The sequence below is a fragment of the Amblyomma maculatum genome, chromosome 1, assembly GCF_055883805.1.
Source record: "Amblyomma maculatum isolate TAMU_Amacu chromosome 1, ASM5588380v1, whole genome shotgun sequence".
NCBI classification, from domain to species: domain Eukaryota; kingdom Metazoa; phylum Arthropoda; class Arachnida; order Ixodida; family Ixodidae; genus Amblyomma; species Amblyomma maculatum.
In genome coordinates, this window is record NC_139344.1 from 18600453 (window position 1) to 18621227 (window position 20775).

The 20775-nt window shown below is 48.0% G+C and overlaps 1 pseudogene; it reads right to left on the reverse strand.

Moving 5' to 3' along the window:
* Nucleotides 1–888: 888 nt before the first annotated feature.
* The window catches only part of LOC146201877 (kinesin-like protein KIF11), a 184684-nt pseudogene continuing 164797 nt past the window's right edge, over nucleotides 889–20775 (reverse strand).

Genomic DNA, 20775 nt, shown 5'->3' on the forward strand with positions numbered 1-20775 from the left:
CGACGGATGGGATTGAATGCCACTCTCTTAGGACATGATGGTTGAGTTCAGTGAAGTCTACACAGATTCTAACATCACTGGTTGCTTTTTCGACCACCACCATAGGCGCACGCCGTATAGTCGGCTCATCCACAGGTGAAATGACGCCATTTTGTTTTTCATTCGCTACAGTTCAAGCCTTGTTTTCTCGTAGAGCGGAATTGGTATGCGCCGAGGGGAGCTCAAAGCAAATGATTTCGCTCCTTCGCGCAAGCAAATGCGTTGCTCTCTCTCTAGCTTGCCGAGTCCTTGAAGCAAAGAAGGAAATTCGTCTCTTGGGCTTACCTTCTTTAAGATGGTGCTGACGAACGTTAGCATCTCTAAGTCTTTGATGGCGGGCTTACCGAGTAGGAGAGTGTGGACATCTTCCAGGGTGTAGACGTCCTGCAGCGTTTTACGTTAACTGTAGGAGAGTAGAAGACGTACTACGTCTTTGGCTGCGAGAAGTCTCCCATCAGGACCGAAAAGCTGACGCGGAGCACACGACAACGGAGGCTTATGTCGAATCATGCTGAATGTCGCGGGAAGAAGGACAGACTCGTTGGCACCTCTGTCGATCTTGAATTTGACAGGTTGGCCTTGAAAGTGGACAGTAATCTCCCATGTCGATGTATCGAAGGACGAGACCTTTCCAAAAAATGCCTGTTCACTGTCGGGTCTTGATGCTTCAACGATGCCAACCCTACGTGACATGCCGACAGATTCGTAATGACCCTTCTTGTGGCAGCACTTGCATACATGAGACCGCGCTGAGCATAGTGAACGCGGGTGTCGGTCTTTTCCACACCAACGACACGTTGTCGGAACGTCGTCAGGTGCACGTAGATGTGTCCTTGGCTCAGACTGGGATCAGCCATCGTTGACATGAGTAGCGTTTGCAGGATGCTTGACTTGCTGCCTGCCTGTTGCAACTTTGTTGACGGTCAGCGTTTCTGGATGAAGCTCCGCTTGCTGTTGATGAAAGCTTTCGACCTGCCTGATGGACTCGAGCGCCTTCTGAAGGGTAAGATCAGCGTCAAGTTGCAGTGTCGCAGACAATTTATTATCCTGAATTTCGACGACCAGCCTGTCTCGAACCAGTTCCTCTCGAAGGGTGCCATACTTGCAATGGTTGGAAAGCGTCTCAAGCGCAGTAAAGAAGTTTTCCGAGGATTCGCCGTCATGCTGGACCCTCGTGTTGAAGCGTGCCCGTTCAAAGATCACGTTTCGCCGCGGAATGAAGTACTTGTCGAACTGCTTCAGGACAACCATTAACTTCTTGGTGTTCTCTACGGAGAGTTTGAATATTCCGAAAACGTCCTCGGCTTGGTCGCCTATCAAGTAAAGGACCGTGTCTACCTGGTGTGACTCTGACTTGTCGCAGAGACCAGAAGCCATGTAAAAACGCTCGAACCGCTTCCTCCAATTCGGCCACTCGACAGGAGTCGTGAAGAAGGCCTCGGGCGGCTGAATGACGAAGGATTACATGCGCCGGCCGTGCAGTCCAGGCCGTAGACGCTGCTTTGACGTTTGCCGACGTAGAAGGGGTGGCCGTGCGACAGAAAGGGGCCCCGGGATGGCTCACTGTGGGAGTCGCATTACTTTTGACACCATGTTGAGCGGTAGCCAACGAAGCCCGAGAGCTGCCAACAAACACAGTCTTTATTCCAGCACAGGTAAGCATAACTGCCCCGCGCCGAAGCTCCTGCTAGCTTCCGCGAGCGCACAGCAGCGCCACCAGGCTATCCAAAACTAGCCATTGCAACCAGCTACTGCCTACTACAACAAACATGTTGCACGGGGCTGTCCACCGTCCAGGCTGCGGAGCCTGAACTGTGGACTACAGAAGTAGGTGGACATGCTGGCTGCATTAGCTTCATCAGCAAGTCCATTGGCTTTAGAAGCGTATTCCACAACAGCAGTTCCTGGAATCGGCTGCAGAAGGTGGCAAATGATCATCCAACGCCTCTAAGGATTGACGCCGAGTGGCGACCTGTTCAGTGCAGTTTATTTATTTCAAGTACCCTCAGGGCCTGGGTCGAGCGTTACAGAGCAGGGCTGGTACATCATATATTCAATACATTACAAGAAAAAAAAAATAGGCAGAAACAACACACATACTTGGATTCGATCAAAAACATTATACAGTGCAATAATTACTGATTAGTAAGTTAGTCTCAACCTGGCTGAAGCAGTCCTCTGAGCTCTCTACGAATGCAGACCGTCTTCCTTGTTGGTCTGATCGATGGCAGATGTTTGCTGAAGCTTATGATACGGCAGGCCAATTTCGCCCATTGTAGTCTTAGCAACTCAAAAGCTCCTCAGCAGATGCAGTGAATGCAGCTTCCCGACGCGAACAAGGGCAGCCTGCTGTCTCTCACAAAATGACATGTCGTAGACAGCACCTGCTCAGTTGCATCCAAGCTCATCTTCGTGTTCCGGAGTGTGGCAGCAGTTGCAAGGAGGCGTTGAGTCATTTCTAAAACTGCCTGCTTTTTTTTTAATTAGCACAGCCGAATAACTGCTTACAGCGTTTCTGTCGGAGACTAAGTCTCGGCTTCCTTCTCCAGAATCTCCTGTGACTGGCCGCTTCATGTGCATCCCATGTTCCTGAGTTCTCCTGGTCTACAAAGATCCTATTCTTGTCACTGCATGGTTGCTGCGAGGGCCCTCCGCATCCTCTCTGTACTCCTTAATAAGAGCCTTTTTGCTCATCTTTTCGTTTACCTAGGGCCGATTGGTTATGCTCTTGGCCCGGGGGCGTAGTAAAGGTGATCGAGGTCTCCTCAAGGTTGGATATGTCGGATGAGATGGTCACAGTGATGGAAGTCATGGAGCGGCTGCCCAAAGAGCCCTGCAGCAGCCGCGTCACTTTGCTTTCCCTGTAAAGCACACATAATGCATTGTCCACCGAAGCAGTTATGACATGGCTTAAAGTAAGAAGAGATTGGTCGCCGTTGCCTGCTTCACGGGCTCCTCTGTCGACAGCGCTGAGGCATTCTATGTTCTTGCTGCCCGCAAGGTCAGCCAGGTTGAGCTGGCCAGTTTTGGCCAACTCATCGCCATCATCAGTCATTTCGCGGATTCGGACAATGACTGCGAAGACGGCGTGACTGCGTGACAAAGTTGCGTTGAGCAGTGTGGCCGCTGTCTGGCGCTTAGCTGCACCCTTCTCAAGAATGAAGACCTCTTCACGGTTGCGCAGAGTGATTTCTTTAAGGGCTTGGATTATCACGGATCCCTTTCTAGTAGAGTCCTCGTAAACCTTAAGCATCGACGTGTCTTCGTGTGCACTCAACAGATCCCCATTGTATAACTGGAGGAAGGAGACCTCGATAGTGGACTCGAGGTCTAGTGATTGGAGCTCTTCAAAGACCTGATGCATAGGGCGGGGAATACTTCCGGCCAGCTGGTCATTAGCCCAGCCCAGAGGCGCATTAGATCGCTGACTCTTTATGAAGGTGTAGCTAGTCGACGTTTGGCCATACGAGAAAACAGTGCAGTTGTAGCCCATCATGACCTGGGCTATGGTGGGCCCCATAGAATTGAATAAAAGGAAAAAAAAAGACAGCGAAGTTTGTAAATTTGCACTAACGTTCGAATCTGACTTCTTGTCTCCTCAAGCACTTACCCACAGTAGCGGATTGGTCAGGATTCAGGTCAGACACATGTTCAGACGCTGGCTACACCTTCACACAAAAGGTAAAATTTGGATAAATTCGATGGACAAGAAACAGATTGTGGAATTATACCGAAAGTGGAAAATGCAAATCAGGAAGGAAGATTTCTTTGATAACTCAAGAGGCAGTGCCCTGCTTTTTGAAGCTAGATCAGGGTGCCTTAGAACACGCAGCTACAAAAAGAAATTTAACAATGGAGATGACGCATGTGCTGTATGTGGAAACTTCAGTGAAACAATTGACCATATTATACTCGAATGTAATGGTATCCATCCGGAATTTGGTGCAGGCGCAATCACTGTTCCTGAAGCTCTGGGGTTTAGAGATAACAGTGGCCGGGTGAATAAACCGGCGGTGGAAACTAGCAAAAAACGACTGGAAGATTGGTGGCTTAAAAGCAGAGAAGTGACATAATGTTAGTAATGTAGGAACAAAATTTAATAAATAGAATGATGGTTTAGTTAACCATTCTAAGTCAATAATTAAGATACAGGGAGAAAAATGAGCATGATAGCTACTGGTATACCACCCCGTTTCAAAGGGGACGCTCCTATATTCCATCCATCCATCCATCCATCCATCCATCCATCCATCCATCCGACGTGGGGTGAAAAATAGGGTTAGCGCCCATAGGAATACATGGAACCGAAATATTTCTAAGTTAAGCAGTATTCTCATTTCAAGGGGCACCCGTTATGTCGTTATTCGGTACAAAGCAACTATGAACATCCTAGAACAGATCCTCAAAATATGAAATCTGATTACTGAGGCGAAGTATTTTTAAAACACTGCGAAACATGGTGAGGTGCGAGTTGGGAGGGCGACCCGTAAAAATGCATGTAAACACAACTTACCGGAACATTTTTCTCATTTCGCAGGGCATCAGAAGTGGTGGCTGGTCGTTAAACGTTGACCAGCGCTTTGAAGATGTGTGTGACAAAGTATGGTGCGTCATTACGGAGGCGGTCTACTTTTAAAACTCCCCGTATAACCTGTGCTATGAATCCAGACACCGCCAAAAGACAAGCTGGGTGTAGCGAATCGCGCAGTTTTGTTTAGTCTGATATGCTGCCGCATACGGTAAATAAGCTTGATAATTCTGTCGCTCCAGTGATACGTGCTAGACAGAATTACATTTAAAAAGCAGTTGTCAAATGCCATACGGCAATATGAACCGAACGAGATTCGCGCATTGCAGCAGACGACCGCGTAGCTGGTGATACCCACCGCGTCCGCCTCCAGCTCCGGAGCGTCTGCTAGCGACAGCGTTTGGCACGTGTGGTGCATAGTCGTCTGCAACTGTGCGCGGTCAGTTTATCGTGCTGTGAGCGGTCCCGCAAATCGTCAGACTTGCATTACTTGCAAGAGAATGTAGTGTGTCATGCAACATGACGTCGGGGTGTCGTACAAGACGTTCACCAAAAAACTGGAAGGGTTCAACTCTGCTGAACCGAGCAAAATGTTGCGGTAAGTTGTATTTACATGTATTTCTATGGGTCGCCCTCTCAACTCACACCCCGATACGTTTCGCGTTGTTTTAAAAATGCTTCGCCTCGGTAATGAGATTTCACACTTTCACGATCTATTCCAGGGCGTTCGTGGTTGCTCTGTACCGAATAACGACATCACAGATGACCCGTGAAATTAGAAACGACAATAAACTGATCACAGAGATAACTGAAGAACACTTAAACTTCGCCTTTGATGCTATGACGCGACAGCGTTAATTAATGGTTCCCGTCGGCGCGGCTTCCTTTATTTATCTGGCACCACTGCATACCTTATTTAGGTCCCAGCAGGAGTTTGGACCCTAATTCGCGTACATGAACTTGGCTACCCGGTAGATCGGTAATCTTTTCTATATACAAATCGCCTCAGTTATATCGCGTATCATATTAAGGACCACCCATGATAGAAGCCCTGCTTTAAACAATTCTTACGAACATGCCTACGTGACTTAGGTGTAGCGTGCCTGACTCGGGATGCAAGCCGGGTTTCTTGTAGATTCGACTGCTATTTCATAGGAGCTACCACAGTTGTGAGCTCTTCCCCGGTGACGTGGTTTTGTGACGTAATAAAACTCGACAACCAATCAGCGTCCAGCCTTTTCACCCCCAAATTCGCCCTTCAAGAGGCATATGCCGGTGTTTTTTCGCCCGTGGCGTGACGCGCCGCCCATGGATAGGTGCGTTGGATTGTTATTAGTTACATACAGCAACAGAGCTACACGTGGAGAAGAGCATGACAGAGGTGCCGACCAATAGCAGAGAGTTCAATCTGCGCGGTGCAAAATGACATATGCGTCGACACAGTTACGTACTTCAAAAAGAAAAAAAAAACATCATTCCAGGGCCTCTTCCTTTCCCTCGCCCATTGCCGTATATTTATGTTCGCATAACACATTCTCTTATTTCAAATTGTTGTGGGCAATACGGAGCAAGTTTTATTGCTCCGCGAAGCCGAAGAGCGTGTTTCAATTGGCGACTTGGACTCAGATACCGGGTTCCGATTGGACCGCGACAATACGGTCCCTAAACATCATGCTCCTTTGAGGATTGGGCGAGCGTTCCATATCGTCGACTGAATTTTGCAATTAATTGGTGGTAGCGCAAGCACTGCTCTTCACATCGTTTCAGTGCTTTTACTACCGTATTTCAGCACGTGGCTTCAGTGCCAGCTGCAATGAATACAGGAGGTACGCAGCAAGATAATTTGGTGCGTGCTGATAAATCAGCAGCCGTGTGAATGATTCTGATTGCCAATACCGATTACGTCCGCTGTACTCCATGCGGTGCGGGCTGCATAGTATTATGTTTATTACTTTTTTTCTGCCAAAACTTATTTAGTGTCAATTCTCATTACTTCCATTCATCGCAGCATACGGGCAGTTTGCTTAAGCATTCAGAAATTAGCTTAGTATTGCTAGCCTTCGACTGCTCAACATTTCATTCCTCAATGAATGATATTTACCTTTATTTTTATTTGAGTAAATCGGGAATCACAAACGGCCGAACGCTCATATGTCCAGAAATTTCTTACAAGTTCTTATAGCGGGGGCACATCACAGGGCTAAAATCCGAAATGTCAGTGGCACAGTCCAACATTGAGGCGTCAAAAGAGCGGAGCACGCCCGTCGTGTTGAGAGAGCAACCCTATCAACTCGCTTCAAGCCTCAGCTGAACGATCGAGATACCTGGATGAAACTTTTCCTTAGACTTTCTCCCACATAGTGTCCGGATTCCTGTCTCCATACGCAAATCCGGCCGGGAGCGGGCTGCCGAGCCGAACGGCTCTCGCGTCGCAGTCCGAGCAATCTAGCTCACCGCACCCTGCGCAAGCAACCTGGAGCAGCTATGGCCAGGTTGCGTCGCTGGGCCCAATTCTTGGCGATTCAGTAGACGTTGCCGCTAGAGCCGTGGCGGCGTTCTCGCTTTACTGCGTAAATCTTTGATTTTTCGTCGTCATAACGGCGCCTGACGATTACAACGGCCAAAGGGGGCATTTCATTAGTCAGGGATTACGCGCCGCTGGTCGTTAGGGCGCGGCCGCCGATGGCGGCGCGTGGATCTGCATTCATCAACGCGGCCGACGCAGACAAGCTCCGAGCGCATAGCGCGCATTGACTGCTGTGCCGTGCACACAGGCACGGCGGGGGAGCAAGGCACTGCAAGAGCGTTATATAATAATTTTTCTCTTCGCCCACACAGGTCTCGCAACGTGCAGAAGATTTCCGGAACCAGAGGTTGGGGGGGGGGGGGGGGGAGCCTCGTCAGCGTTTCGGCTATCGCCGTCGCCGGAGGCTCTGGAAGCGAGGCGACGCTCCTGAAAGACGCAGGTATCTGGCAGGGCCAGATCTCAGCGTCGACGCCGGTAATGCTTCTCAGGCGGGGGCCAATGATAAGCCACCAATGGGTCCGTTCCGCAACTCTTTTCGCGGAAGCGAGATAGCTCCTTTTTTCTGTCCGCTCGCATTCCTGTGATTTTGTGCCCCTTGCCTCCCACATCCTCACAAGTTCCGGTCGTCGCTGAATAGGATGATTTTAGCTACGGACGAACGTCCAGGGTTCCCTCATACCTTGGCTTGCAGATGCCACTTCGTACGCCGCCATATGTGTTTGGTCACTCTCTCCGGCGCGCGCCGAGCGACGACGCTTATAGACGAGACGCTGACATGGCGCCGAAGAAACGCTACCATGAGGTTCAGCCTTAAGGCCCGTTCACTCTTCCGAATTGCGGAGATCATGTGACCGTATTGGTCGAAAAGCGACGGTCGCAGGCCGTTCGACCACTGCTCGATTTTCCAGCTTTGCTACTGCTGGTCGCAAACCGGTAACCAATCAGCGGCTCAGCTGAAGTGAACGTAAGTTAGCTTTACTCTGTTAGGTTAACAGTCAAGATGTGGAAACGAATCCGCAGGGCGCATTTGCAAGTGTGAACATCGGTCGCGCTGCGCGGTTCTCTAGTCGCATGTGACTACCGGTCGCACGCCCTTCGTAACTCGGCAAGTGTGAATAGGCGTAACCAGAGCTTGTCGCGGAGGCTACGCATAGTTGTTGATATCGTGACAGGTACACAAGACAGCTGGCGGTAACTGTCAAGCACACAAATCGTCACTCTGAAGGCGCAGAAGCGCTTCGCGGTTGCATCGCGGTTCAACTAGCAGACAATTTTTCGCCTCTCCTCAAAGGGCGCTACATATTGCGAACAAGCCGGATACTGTGCACAGCTAGCTCTACGCTTATGCTTGAACAACTATTTTCATTTCGGTTATTTCACTTGTCAATTGCCAACTGTCTTGCTGAGACACTAGCTCAGCTAATAGCGTCATTAGGCGAACCTTCAACGAGTACTGCTGCTGATCGCTGAGAACGCGACCGCAACTTTGTTTGTGGCAACAGGACATGGGTCAGCACACATGCATTCCTGCAGTGGAATAACCCAGGAGTATGGGTTAGACAGCTATCTTTTTCTATCACGTCACACGATTTCAACCCTGCCCATGATGACTTACGCTAAGGCAGCTTAGAGTGAAATACAGTTGTGGTAAAAAACAATTGCAATTCCAGTTGGAGCCTGTAGGAATTCATCAGTGAACCAACTGGTATAAATTATTTGGAATTTGTCCCCTTAAATCATTTAGACGAGGTTTTCACCTGGGTCGTCGGAATCGGTGATTACTAATGTCCTGCGCATATGCCACACCATTTCAAAGAAAGAGCGCGCGAAATTATCGTGTCTGCAGCCCGTGCCATTCGGAGCTAGAAGATGAAGAAGTGCCAGAGGTGTGTTGTAGGCTACGACAAAGAGCAAGAAAAAAGGACCAAACACGAGGAACCGTTTGTTTTAAAGCGAACTTTGCGATGCCGAAGGAGACTTTTGGACTGGACCCTGCAATATGGGTTCAATCCGTCTGCGACGGCAGACGGCTGCCCGACGCAGACGCCTTTTTCTGCACGGTGAGCAACAGGATCATGCCAGCGTCGACAGCGGCCGCAGCAAGCGCTGCATTCAGCTTGGGCCACGCCACAGCTGCATTGAGGAACTACAGAACCTACGCGTATAGGGGAGAAAACCTGGGCCAGGGGGCGCTGCGCCGCTCTGTGCGTCAGCGCCCTCCATGGAGATCCCGTCAAAACCTACGCGCAGTGCGGCCGCGTCGTCTGCTCCCCGCCCCATAGAAAAGCATGCTGTCGTCTGCTCCGCGCTGCTCTCCAGCACGTGTTTGCGCGCGCGCGCTCGATTGTTTCTCTCTTCCCCCGGCCGCATTGTGGCCGCCGTCGCGCTCTAACAAAGGGGGCAAGAAAAAAAAACTGGAATGAAAAAGTGACGGCGCGCTTTTTCGCAAAACTCGTGAAAGTGTTTTTCTCTCTTCTCCCTTGCGTGTTGAAACGATGGTTGTCAGTTTTTTTTTTTAGGTATCTCGCACTCTGTTTGTAACTGGCGGTGCCGCAGCAGCTATCGCGGAACCAAGTCGGCCTCAAGAAACAGATATATGTCATTATTGCCATCACTCGGCGCTTATAAAGCGAAAACACATACGTCAATCGTTATATCGTCATACGCGATCCTGCTTCGGGAGCTCAAAACTGCGCATTCGCTAGAGATAACTGAACTAGGGATTGCACAGCGTAGCTGTGGAATTAAGAAGACAAAGGTTTACTTGGAGAGATGTCCCCGCCTGCATGAAAAGTCGTCAGGCATTTCCTCTTTCTTCGTCTCGCGCAGAGAGGAAACTGCCGAAAAAATGGCATGCCTCGGCTTCTCGTCAGTGATCCAGGTCGTTAAGAAACCTCTCATCCTTAAAGGTAGATAAGTCATTGATTTCGGATGGCAGCGCAACAGCAGCGAACTCCCCCTGACCGCTGTCAGCAGGAACCAAAGGGTATACAAGGCGGCATGCTTTGTGCCTTTGTAGGGAACGCGTCCTAAACGCGCCGAAAACAGGCACCACGGCGCCGGCAGCATCGCCTAAAACGTCTGTCCCCAAAGAGTTTAATAGGCCCCTTTCAAGTGAGCAGTCACAAATGGAAAGGAAGCTCCCCAACCAGCGCCCGGAGCACTCGTCGCTGTGTACACGCGTATCAATTCTCAACGAGAAGGCTGCACCCTTCATTCTCTGAGCAACATGGAAGTGACATGGAGAGGTGCCGCCTCAAGTCCTTCAAAATACCTGTCGCTTGCCTCTGCCTTCGAGTACCGAATTCGCGTTCATGTTGTTGTTGTTTTTTTGTCTGAGCCTGCCAAGAAGCGCTCTTTGAAAACAATGTCCGCGTCGATCATATAATCATAATTTCTCACTTTCGAAAGCACCGATAAAAAGCGTGCCCCCAGCCTTCAGCCGGGGCACAGAAAAAAGCAAAAATAAGAAACACCACTGGCAAACAGCGCCGGGTTTGCGCGCACAGACGCACGACCATCCCCCCTCGTCCTCACTCTCCTTCTCCCGCTCCGCGTGCACGTGCGGCTGCCTGTAGCACGCGCTCCCGAGCGAGCGGGCTGCGCAGACTCCGCAGACAGCCGCGCGCTGCGCGGGCGCGGATGCGCGTAGGTTTTGTAGTTCCTCTCCGCTCCGCTGGAAACCGAGCGCTGGCGTCGCGGAGCAAACTCCAGCTTTGGTTCCCTATGCGGCGGGGAGCAGACGACGCGGCCACGTTGCGCGGAGGTTTTGACGGGGTCTCCATGGAGGGCGCTGGCGCACAGAGCGGCGCAGCGCCCCCTGGCCCAGGTTTTCTCCCCTATAGACCAACACCGTGTTTACAAACAAAGGGGGCGCTCGCGGCGTGTACACAGTGAGCAAATTCCGGACAGCTGGCGGCAGAGTAAAATGAATTTGATTTATAAAGGGAAAGGAGACAGGATGCACATAAAATCCTACAGGCCGATTACCATAACATCTGTTATGTACAGGTTAGCCATGCAGGCGGTGAAATTAAAGGTGCAAGCATGGGTTGAAAGTAACAAGATACTCGGAGAACTTCAGAACGGCTTTAGAAATGGTAGGCGCTTAGATGATAGCCTGTTCGTGCTTACCCAATGCATCGAAATATCTAGAGTGAAAAATAGACCTTTGTATTTGGCCTTCCTAGACATAAACGGGGCGTACGACAACGTAAGCAGGACACTCCTGTGGAACATATTAAAAGAAGAAGGTATCGGTTATGAGATAATAGAGTTCCTACAGGAAATATACCGGGATAACAAAGTAGAAATTACGTGGGAAGGGATAAGAAGTGCGGAGGATGTCAAAGTATGCAAAGGATTAAGACACGGGTTTCCTCTATCACCGGTGCTGTTCATGCTTTATATGATAAACCTGGAACGGAGGATACAATACAGTAACTTAGGTTTTAACCTGTCATATAGATTAGGTGGAAAGGCGGTAGAGCAGCGCCTCCCCGGTTTGATGTATGCAAACGATATTGTGCTGCTAGCTGAGAGTCTGGAAGAATTGCAAACTCTAGTTAAGTATTGCGGAGACGAAGGGGACGCTCTAGGCTTCAGTTTCTGCGCAGTCAAGTCGGGTCTGATGATTTTCAACGGCTCAACTGATCAGGGTCTTAAAATACAAGGCCTTGAAATACCTAGAGTAGCAGAATATAAATATCTGGGGGTATGGGTAAACGAAGTTTTGGCATACATTGGAAAGCATGAGCAATCACTTAAGGCCAAAGGGCGAAGGAATGTCGGGATAATGAAGCATAAGGCATTGTGGGGATACAATAGGTATGAGGTTTTGATGGGTATTTGGAAAGGAATTATGATGCCCGGACTTACTTTCGGAAATGCGGTTTTGTGCCTAAAATCAGAGGTACAGTCGACATTAGAAACAAATCAGAGATCCGTTGGACGATTAGCACTAGGTGCCCACGGCAAAACTACAAATGAGGCGGTACAGGGAGATATGGGCTGGGCATCTTTCGAAGTACGGGAAGCTCATAGTAAAATATTATATGAGGAACGCCTGAGGAAATTGGACAGTAACAGATGGGCAGCTAAAGTATTTAAATACCTGTGCTTAAAAAGCGTTGACTCACAATGGAGGAAAAGAACTAGGAAACTAACTAGTAAGTATGCTAGTAACAAGGACGGAGAAATAAAGAGCATTAAGCAACAGGTGAAAAACACACAAGGTAAAAATTGGATTAATTCGATGGAAAAGAAACATAGTGTGGAATTATACCGAAAGTGGAAAATGCAGATCAGGAAGGAAGATTTCTTTGATAACTCAAGAGGCAGTGCCCTGCTTTTTGAAGCTAGATCAGGGTGCCTTAGAACACGCAGCTACAAAAAGAAATTTAACAATGGAGATGACGCATGTGCTGTATGTGGAAACTCCAGTGAAACAATTGACCATATTATACTCGAATGTAATGGTATCCATCCGGAAGTTGGTGCAGGCGCAATCACTGTTCCTGAAGCTCTGGGGTTTAGAGATAACAGTGGCCGGGTGAATAAACCGGCGTGGAAACTAGCAAAAAACGACTGGAAGATTGGTGGCTTAAAAGCAGAGAAGTGATATAATGTTAGTAATGTAGGAATAAAATTTAATAAATAGAATGATGGTTTAGTTAACCATTCTAAGTCTATAATTAAGATATAGGGAGAAAAATGAGCATGATAGCTACTGCTACCACCCCGTTTCAAAGGGGACGCTCCTATATTCCATCCATCCATCCATCCATCCATCCATCCATCCATCCATCCATCCATCCATCCATCCATCCATCCATCCATCCATCCATCCATCCATCCATCCATCCATCCATCCATCCGACGTGGGGTGAAAAATAGGGTTGGCGCCCATAGGAATACATATGGAACCGAAATATTTCCAAGTTAAGCAGTATTATCATTTCAAGCGGCACCCGTTATGTCGTTATTCGGTACAAAGCAACTATGAACATCCTAGAACAGATCGTCAAAATATGAAATCTGATTACTGAGGCGAAGTATTTTTAAAACACTGCGAGACATGGGGTGCGGGTTGGGAAGGCGACCCATAGAAATGTATGTAAACACAACTTACCGGAAAATTTTTCTCATTTCGCAGGGCATCAGAAGTGGTGGCTGGTCGTTAAACGTTGACCAGCGCTTTGAAGAAGTGTGTGATAAAGTATGGTGCGTCATTACGGAGGCGGTCTACTTTTAAAACTCCCCGTATAACCTGTGCTATGAATCCAGACACCGCCAAAAGGCAAGCTGTGTGTAGCGAATCGGGCAATTTTGCTTAGTCTGATATGCTGCCGCATAGGGTAAATAAGCTTGATAATACTATCGCTCCAGTGATACGTGCTAGACAGAATTACATTTAAAACGCAGTTGTCAAACGCCATACGACAATATGAACCGAGCGGGATTCGCGCATTGCAGCAGACGACAGCGTAGCTGGCGATACCCACCGCGGCCGCCTCCAGCTCCGGAGCGTCTGCTAGTGCAGGTGCAACCGTGCGTGGTCAGTTTATCGTGCTGTGAGTGGCCGCGTAAGTCGTCAGACTTTCATTACTTGCAAGAGAATGTAGTGTGTCATGCAACATGACGTCGGGGTGTCGTACAAGACGTTCACCAAAAAATGAGAAGGGTTCAACGCTGCTGAACCGAGCAAAATGTTGCGGTAAGTTGTGTTTACATGTATTTCTATGGGTCGCCCTCTCAACTCGCACCCCTATTGGCCTCGAGATCGAGCAGAGTCGCCACCTTGCGGCTCAGCGGCGAAACCTACTCAGTGTGGATGCGTTTTCGCGTCGTGTGCCAGCCCGCAGTGATTTACGCGCGCGCATGCGGCGTGTACAGGAGTGTTTTTGTTTGTTTTGCAGTTCCTGTGAGCTTTTGCTTACCTATATGCCTCTTGCAAAATAAATATGAACAGTCTATAACCCCACGCTTCATTAAAAATATATATACTTGTCCGTATCGAGCATGTCATGCTTGGATAAGGACATCATCCATCGCGGTCTTCGGCGCTTGAGGTCCTTTGACATGCAATGTCTCAAACGAAGTGGTACTGTCGTTACCGCCGTGTCAAAGCAAAAAAGGTCGTTGCCGTCAATAAAAGTTAATGTAAACGCTCAGAAATCGCATATTCCCGTTTCTGTTTGGAATACCGCAGCTACTAAAACATATGCCACTGCAGACTGCTTTATATAGCAGAATGCAGTTTGAACAGACCACTCTATGCCTACTATGCCGTCGGTATGCACGATAGAGTTGTGTGAGTACTTTTTTTTTTTCTTTTAAACCTCTGTCGCGGTGTCTCAATGGTAAGGGCGCTCGACTGCTGATTTCGAGAACGGGGGCTTCAATCACAACCGTTTCGAAAGGCGTTCCCCTGCTGTGGGATTTGACTGCACAATAAATCTCACGTGGTAAATGTGGTGTTAATAATGAAAAATAAAAAAACGACACCAAAACCAGCCTTTGCAATCATCGTTCATAGCCGATGCCACTTTCATGCGTTAAACCCGGGCCAATGTGAATTTCTTTTCTTTTCTTTTTTTTTTTTTTTGAAGGCTTCAGTGCATCCCTAAAAGGTTTAGAGAGCACATTTTGCTTTAGAGAAATGCTCGAATGTTTAGTAAACATATTCCCTGCACCTAATTGTTATTCTAAATATTACATAATACACCTAGATCAATGTACTTTACTGGTAGCCTATTATAATCATTATAATCCTTTTTCGTCCAAGTGCTGTCTTCCGACAAAACTCGTCATTTCTGACAAGGGGAGTAAAACAGCTTCATGCGGGCTTAAATATCAGTGTTTAGTTCGGGGATAAATACATTTTTATAGTCGCATGATACGATATGGCCTCCATTTCTTTCGGAATAGTTTTATATCAGGCATCTGTTTTGGAAGCAACCCTAATATTTTACTTCGCGTAAGATTTAGTCACTGCTAAATAATTAGTGATAAATTTTCAGCCTGTAAAATTGCTTCCCAGAACATGACAGTGCCCATGTGCAGTTTATAACGATGTCTTCGTAGCGAGTAATTCGTAGCTTGCACTTTAACGTTACTGAAAATTAATCGCTGATTATTGCAAATTCTGTCAAGTGTGTAGAAGTTCTCTCACACGGTGAAATTTATTCGCATTGCAAAACATAATAATTACACTACTAATTTACTGTTATATATTAAGATCACACACATCAGAAATCCCTTATACTTTCCTCGGTTTCAGGAAATCATTTACAGTTAATGGCGCACGCATTAATACACTATCACATTCTATGACAGTGGCCGCAAAAAGCATCTCGGCAAGTTCAATCCACTCAGCGTTGTACACGTGAACAATCAGCTTTCCAGTGCGGCAAGATTTCCTGTATAGTGTCGGCGTGATCTCATTTTTGGGGAATGCTTGTGCGTGGTTGTCTGGGCCAGAGTTGATGTGCGCTCAGTCTAAAGCAACTCGTCATGCAGTGCGCTGCCAATGCTACATTTAACCTGCTTAATCCTCGAGTCAAGTACGATATAATGAACCAGGCTTTCTCGATTCAATCTAAATTACTGCAGGTAAGAGCACGAACCTTGTATGTGCGTGGGCGTGACACTAAATTCGCCGGTCTCACTCGCATGAGACACGCGCAAACTGTTTAAAAGTCGATAAGAAAAACAAAGCTGTCATTAGGCAGGCCCAAGCATTAGGCGCGTGAGCGCAGCACAGCGCAAGAAACGTGCAAAATAAATCTAGAAGACTGGTGTTTGCGTGCTTTGTTTTCCTAAAATCCGCTCTTCTTCTGCTGCACTGGCGAAATCCTTGGATTTTTTTCTGCAATATTGCAGAAATACTGCAGAAGACACGTTTTCATCGCCAACAAACCCGCCGTAAACTCGGAAGCAGACCTACGCAGCGTGCGTTTCTGCGAGCGCCGCCGGCTGCCGATCCACACTACCGGAGTGACGGTGGCGCCACCTCTAGGTCGATCTCCGGCGAATAGACCTCCTTCATGTTTGCAAACAAACAAGATGGTCGAGGTGGCGCTGCTATCGTCAGCGATCCCACGGTAGGCAAAAAGCACGACCGCGCCCGCGGCACTGTGGCCAAGCTTGTTAAGGCCGTGTTATTGTGATTTGTAGGCGCCTCCTTGGCAGACGAAATGACCATGTGCTAGTATTCGTGAGCCTCAGCGGTGAGGACAGAAGCGATACATTGAAAAACTCTACCTACAAGGCGTGCAGCTAACGAACCCGCACGCCGTACCGATGGAGATTCGGTTCAAGGCGCAGAAAAGAAGCGTTGCTGCCGCCAGGAAAAATGAGCGACGTTGACATCTATTTGCTGTTTTCTCCGAGAAAATTAAGCGCGGAACACATAGAGAATTACAAAGCTTCGGATGCTTACAACTACTTTGAGTCGAGTAAGCTGACGGTGATTTTCGCTCATATATAGCGCCGCAAACCGCGTGCGATGTAGTCCGCTCAAAGCATCATTGCGTTATCGGATGATTATTCACACCGAGCGGCAAATGAGTGTTCTTGGTAAGCACGAAGCTCCTGGCTAGCGTCGAGCGGCTGTATGGGTAAGGTGATTTAGGTCAGCATGGCAACAGTAGCCTTAACACTGCACGGACTTGCGTATCATTTCGTTATTCATTGAAATCACAGCGCTGCGCGTTTGTTATATCTGCTCTGTTCGTGGGCGGCTGTCGTCGTTAATGGTAGCAATTTTATCACGGGTAGTCACGCTGTTAGCTTGCATTACAATTACGAGCGGCAGCGGCCAATGTGGTTGCGTGGGTTCCGGTAAAAACGTCCCAGGAAAAAGTGGTCCCGGAAAAAATGGCCTCGGATAAAATGTCCCCAAATAGATGCAATTAAACGTACTACAAAGTCGAGCTTTCGCCTTGCCCGGTGCTTGATTTATCAGCGATAAATTTCGCTCATTGTAATCAACTTTTACTGTTTTTATCTGCCATCTGTGTTTATGGTTTTAGCTTGAACAGTATTTATATTTTGACCCCCGCCGTTGTTTTTTTTTGTTTTTTTTCACGTCCTGTAGTTCTTTTACTAAAGGCCTATAGGGACCGGACAGCTGAACGGGTGGCGCCGCCTCTCGGCGCATCGCTCAATCGCCGGAATGCACCGGCCCCCGGCCGGCGCATTGCCAGCGCATTGGAGGGTACTGTTTGTCGTTGGTTTGCGTGGAAATTGGAAATCCTAAGGTTTAGATGACGTTATGCCTGAATATATCCTCAAGAGAACAGAAAGTTGGGCTAGGTAATTGTGTGAATATGTCCAGTGAAATGAAGTCTGGTCGAACAAGGCTGGCGAAACGTGGTGCGTTGTTGGCTCCACTGGCAGCTACGCAAACTCGTCGGACGTTTTTAAGTCGATTCATTTCTACGGGTTTCCACAGAAGCATGAGTGGCGGGTGACCTAAGCATGGTTCTTTGAAAGGCGAAGGCACGAATCTACGTATTTGGTTACTGTGTGGTCATGGAAAGCGCCGAATTTTTAAAATTCCGCTTGCTACCGGATGCTCTGTGCCTTCTGTTCCCCAGGAGTGACGGCACGAGAGTCTCGGACCCGAAGCCGCACTCCTTCATCTGTAGTCACTTTATTGACAATTGGAAATCGAAGTAACCCAACAGCGTAAGTTACAAAGCTAGCATTTCCCCGCTTGTGTACAAGAAAACCCTAGCACGGAAAAAGAAAAGGAAGATCCACCATCGTCGCTCGGGCTGCGTTACGACGATCTTCAGTGATGGGCAGAGACAATGTTTGTGCGGATACTTTTGCTGACATAGTCAAAGATAATTTACTTTTTTCTCGTAACAGAAAGAGCAGATAGGAGACATGAAGAATTCCTATTGCCATGATCTTGTCATTTTTCCTCTTTTCGTTTGTCAACCAATGAAAATGCGCAGAGAGTTCTGCGTTGATACTCTTAGAATTTGTTAACATTTGTTTGTGGCATGTCCATTTCACCTAATAAAATCACTCATTTCACAGCTCAGTAAATACCGCATGGTCACAAAATCTGCTATCGGCTTCATATAAAATTCGAACAAGAAAAAAATACAATTTAATTTGTGGAAACGAGCATAAACGTAGCATTTTTTTGTTAATTTCGAAGGCCGTGTAGCAGCTTTTTTTTCGCATTCACGTTGCACCTGACGCGGCTTTACGTATTTTCTCAGCAGTGTCCATTTCCTGGCCCGCCTAAATACGTGTGTTTCTCATCGGCGTTTTAGTGAACGTGAGATTTCCTGATGGTGGCGTAGTATGGCAAGACCGTTTTACCTCTCTCAGAAATTGCTTCTAGGTATGGCCAATGTAAACAGATTTAGCAGCAGTCCGGCAAGCTGCTGCGACAAAGTTGTAAAAGGAATGGCTTTCAGTTATCCGGATTCCTTTACGTGCAAATAGAAAACTACATACATGGTCGTGTCCCTTCACACTCATCAGGTATCGAGGTCAGCTAGGTATCGGCCCCGCAAGTTCGTGGTACGCTGAGAAAGTAGACCACCTTAGCGAACGAGCCATCAGAGGGATTCATTTAACAATGGAACGCTCTCTTAGTTGTCGGCGGCTTATCTTACAACACATCACACTGTGTGTGTGTGTGTTTTTTTTCGATTGTTTAGCAGTTTGACAATATTGGACTATTGCCTTCAGATGTTCAAGGCAGGTGCGGTCAATCGCATTGAACTTCCTGCGCTGAAAGAACGCTAGCAGGAATTTTTTTTTTCTTTTCATAACCTCCGCAGCATGTCGGGAGAAAGGCATGCATAGTATAATATTTTCTAAGTCAATTATATGTAGCAGCTCCGACGTGTTCAACAAGAGCATTGCCGTGTATGTAAAAATGATGCTGAGATGGTATTGCTCATTTGGCTTATATTATGATTAAGTTTGATGGTCTCAAGGCCGGGTTCAGTGAGCTATTGTAGCGTAATTGTGCAGGAAGTCCTGGAAGTATATGTGTGTTTGCTATTCCAACCATAAATAGGATCCTACTTTTGTCTTGCTTGTTTATTTTTCTCCTTTTACAGCTCTCGTTGCAAGGTTGAAACTGGAATGTCATTTGCTATTATTCTGCTCTGAATCGTTTGAGCCTAGCTATTGCCAAAAAAGGCAGGTGCGGCATCTTTTTCATTTTACATGAACGCTGACTATTACAACTACCACTACTACATGGCTACACGGCTCGGCGGTATTTGATCTTCAGGCAGATTCCGACTAGACCTAATATAAGATAGACGCGCAGTGCAGGCGCAATTCCTGTCTTCGAAGTCGCCTTAACAAGTGCCTAACGAAGGTGTTCCTAGCGCATGGTGAAATCACGCGCGCGGAATTTTCGAGTATATAACAGAAATACCATGCGCCGGGCGGTTTCAAGAAAAAAAAAAAAAAAACACGCACGACCTGCCGAGAACGGCCCTTTTCTTTTTCAAGATTTCCCCGTCAAAAAATACTCCTTGCGATTACTCAAAGCAGCTCAAAGCTCTCAAAGCCACACCGCAAAACGACGGGTAGGGACAGGCTCAAAAACACCTCTCAGAACGAAAACGACTGGGCCGCTCAGCTGCCTTGCCATTCCGCTGTTTCGGCACTCCGCTGCGGGCGGCGCTGTTCCACCGAGGCGACGGTGGCGCCATACAACGGGCGCCCGGTCCCTATACTGAGTTTCCTTGAGTCTAGCCGCAGTAATGGGGGCTACAGTGCTTCTTTCTACCCGTCCGCTTGAAATTTGCAAAACATGGTACTGATGCTGTGCGTTCGCAAAAAAAAAGAAGAAAACCATTATGGCACCGAAATTTGTGCGGTGGAGGATAAGCACGTCTCTCGAATGTGTAATATTAGCCGGGTTATAGTGCTCTAGAATATTGGGCAGTGTGACGACCAGCGCCGGAGAGCGGGCCGCTTTTGCGATGACAAGAACCGACTCCCGCGAGAGGGCGCGACGTGCAACAGGGGTGCCACGTTCGCCGCTCGGCGCGTAGCGGCCGCGGGATAGCGGGGGTGGGGTGCGGTTCTCTTCGGAGCGATTTCCAGACGCTACGCAATTAGTGTTATAATTAATAAAGAGGCGACTTATTCCAGGTGCTTAAAGTGATCCCTGCCATTCTTTTACGTCTATCTGGAGACATCGTGCACGCTTAAAGGGGCCCAAAACAGCCTTAGCGATACAGTTTCCCTATGCCTAGTATGTGAAAGAATGTCGATGTAAGATAACCTTCCCGCAAAAATTTTTTAAATGCGGCATTTGGAAGCAGAGTTATTTGCAATCAAATTTTAAATATCTGCGCCTTCGCGGCTTTCCTCCTCTTTTCAACTTTTTAGCGCGCGCAAAGGCTGGCCCTCCTCCAAGGCCTCGCCCACTGACACGTCACAACTGACGCATCTGCGCTTTTACTTTTTTTGCTTAGCGCCACACGCCGCAACTTCCGTTTTGTCGCGCTTGCTTGCCGACGCGCCGCCGGGGGCCTCTTGTCGTCTGCTTCATCGTCATTGCCCTTCGGCAAGAACTCGCAAGTTTTGTTGCCACGCTATACATCCCTGGCGTTGACCTCACCTTTGATTTTGTGTTACGTCGTGTGCGCGACGGGTGCAGAACAGTTCTGGGCTAGACTGGTCA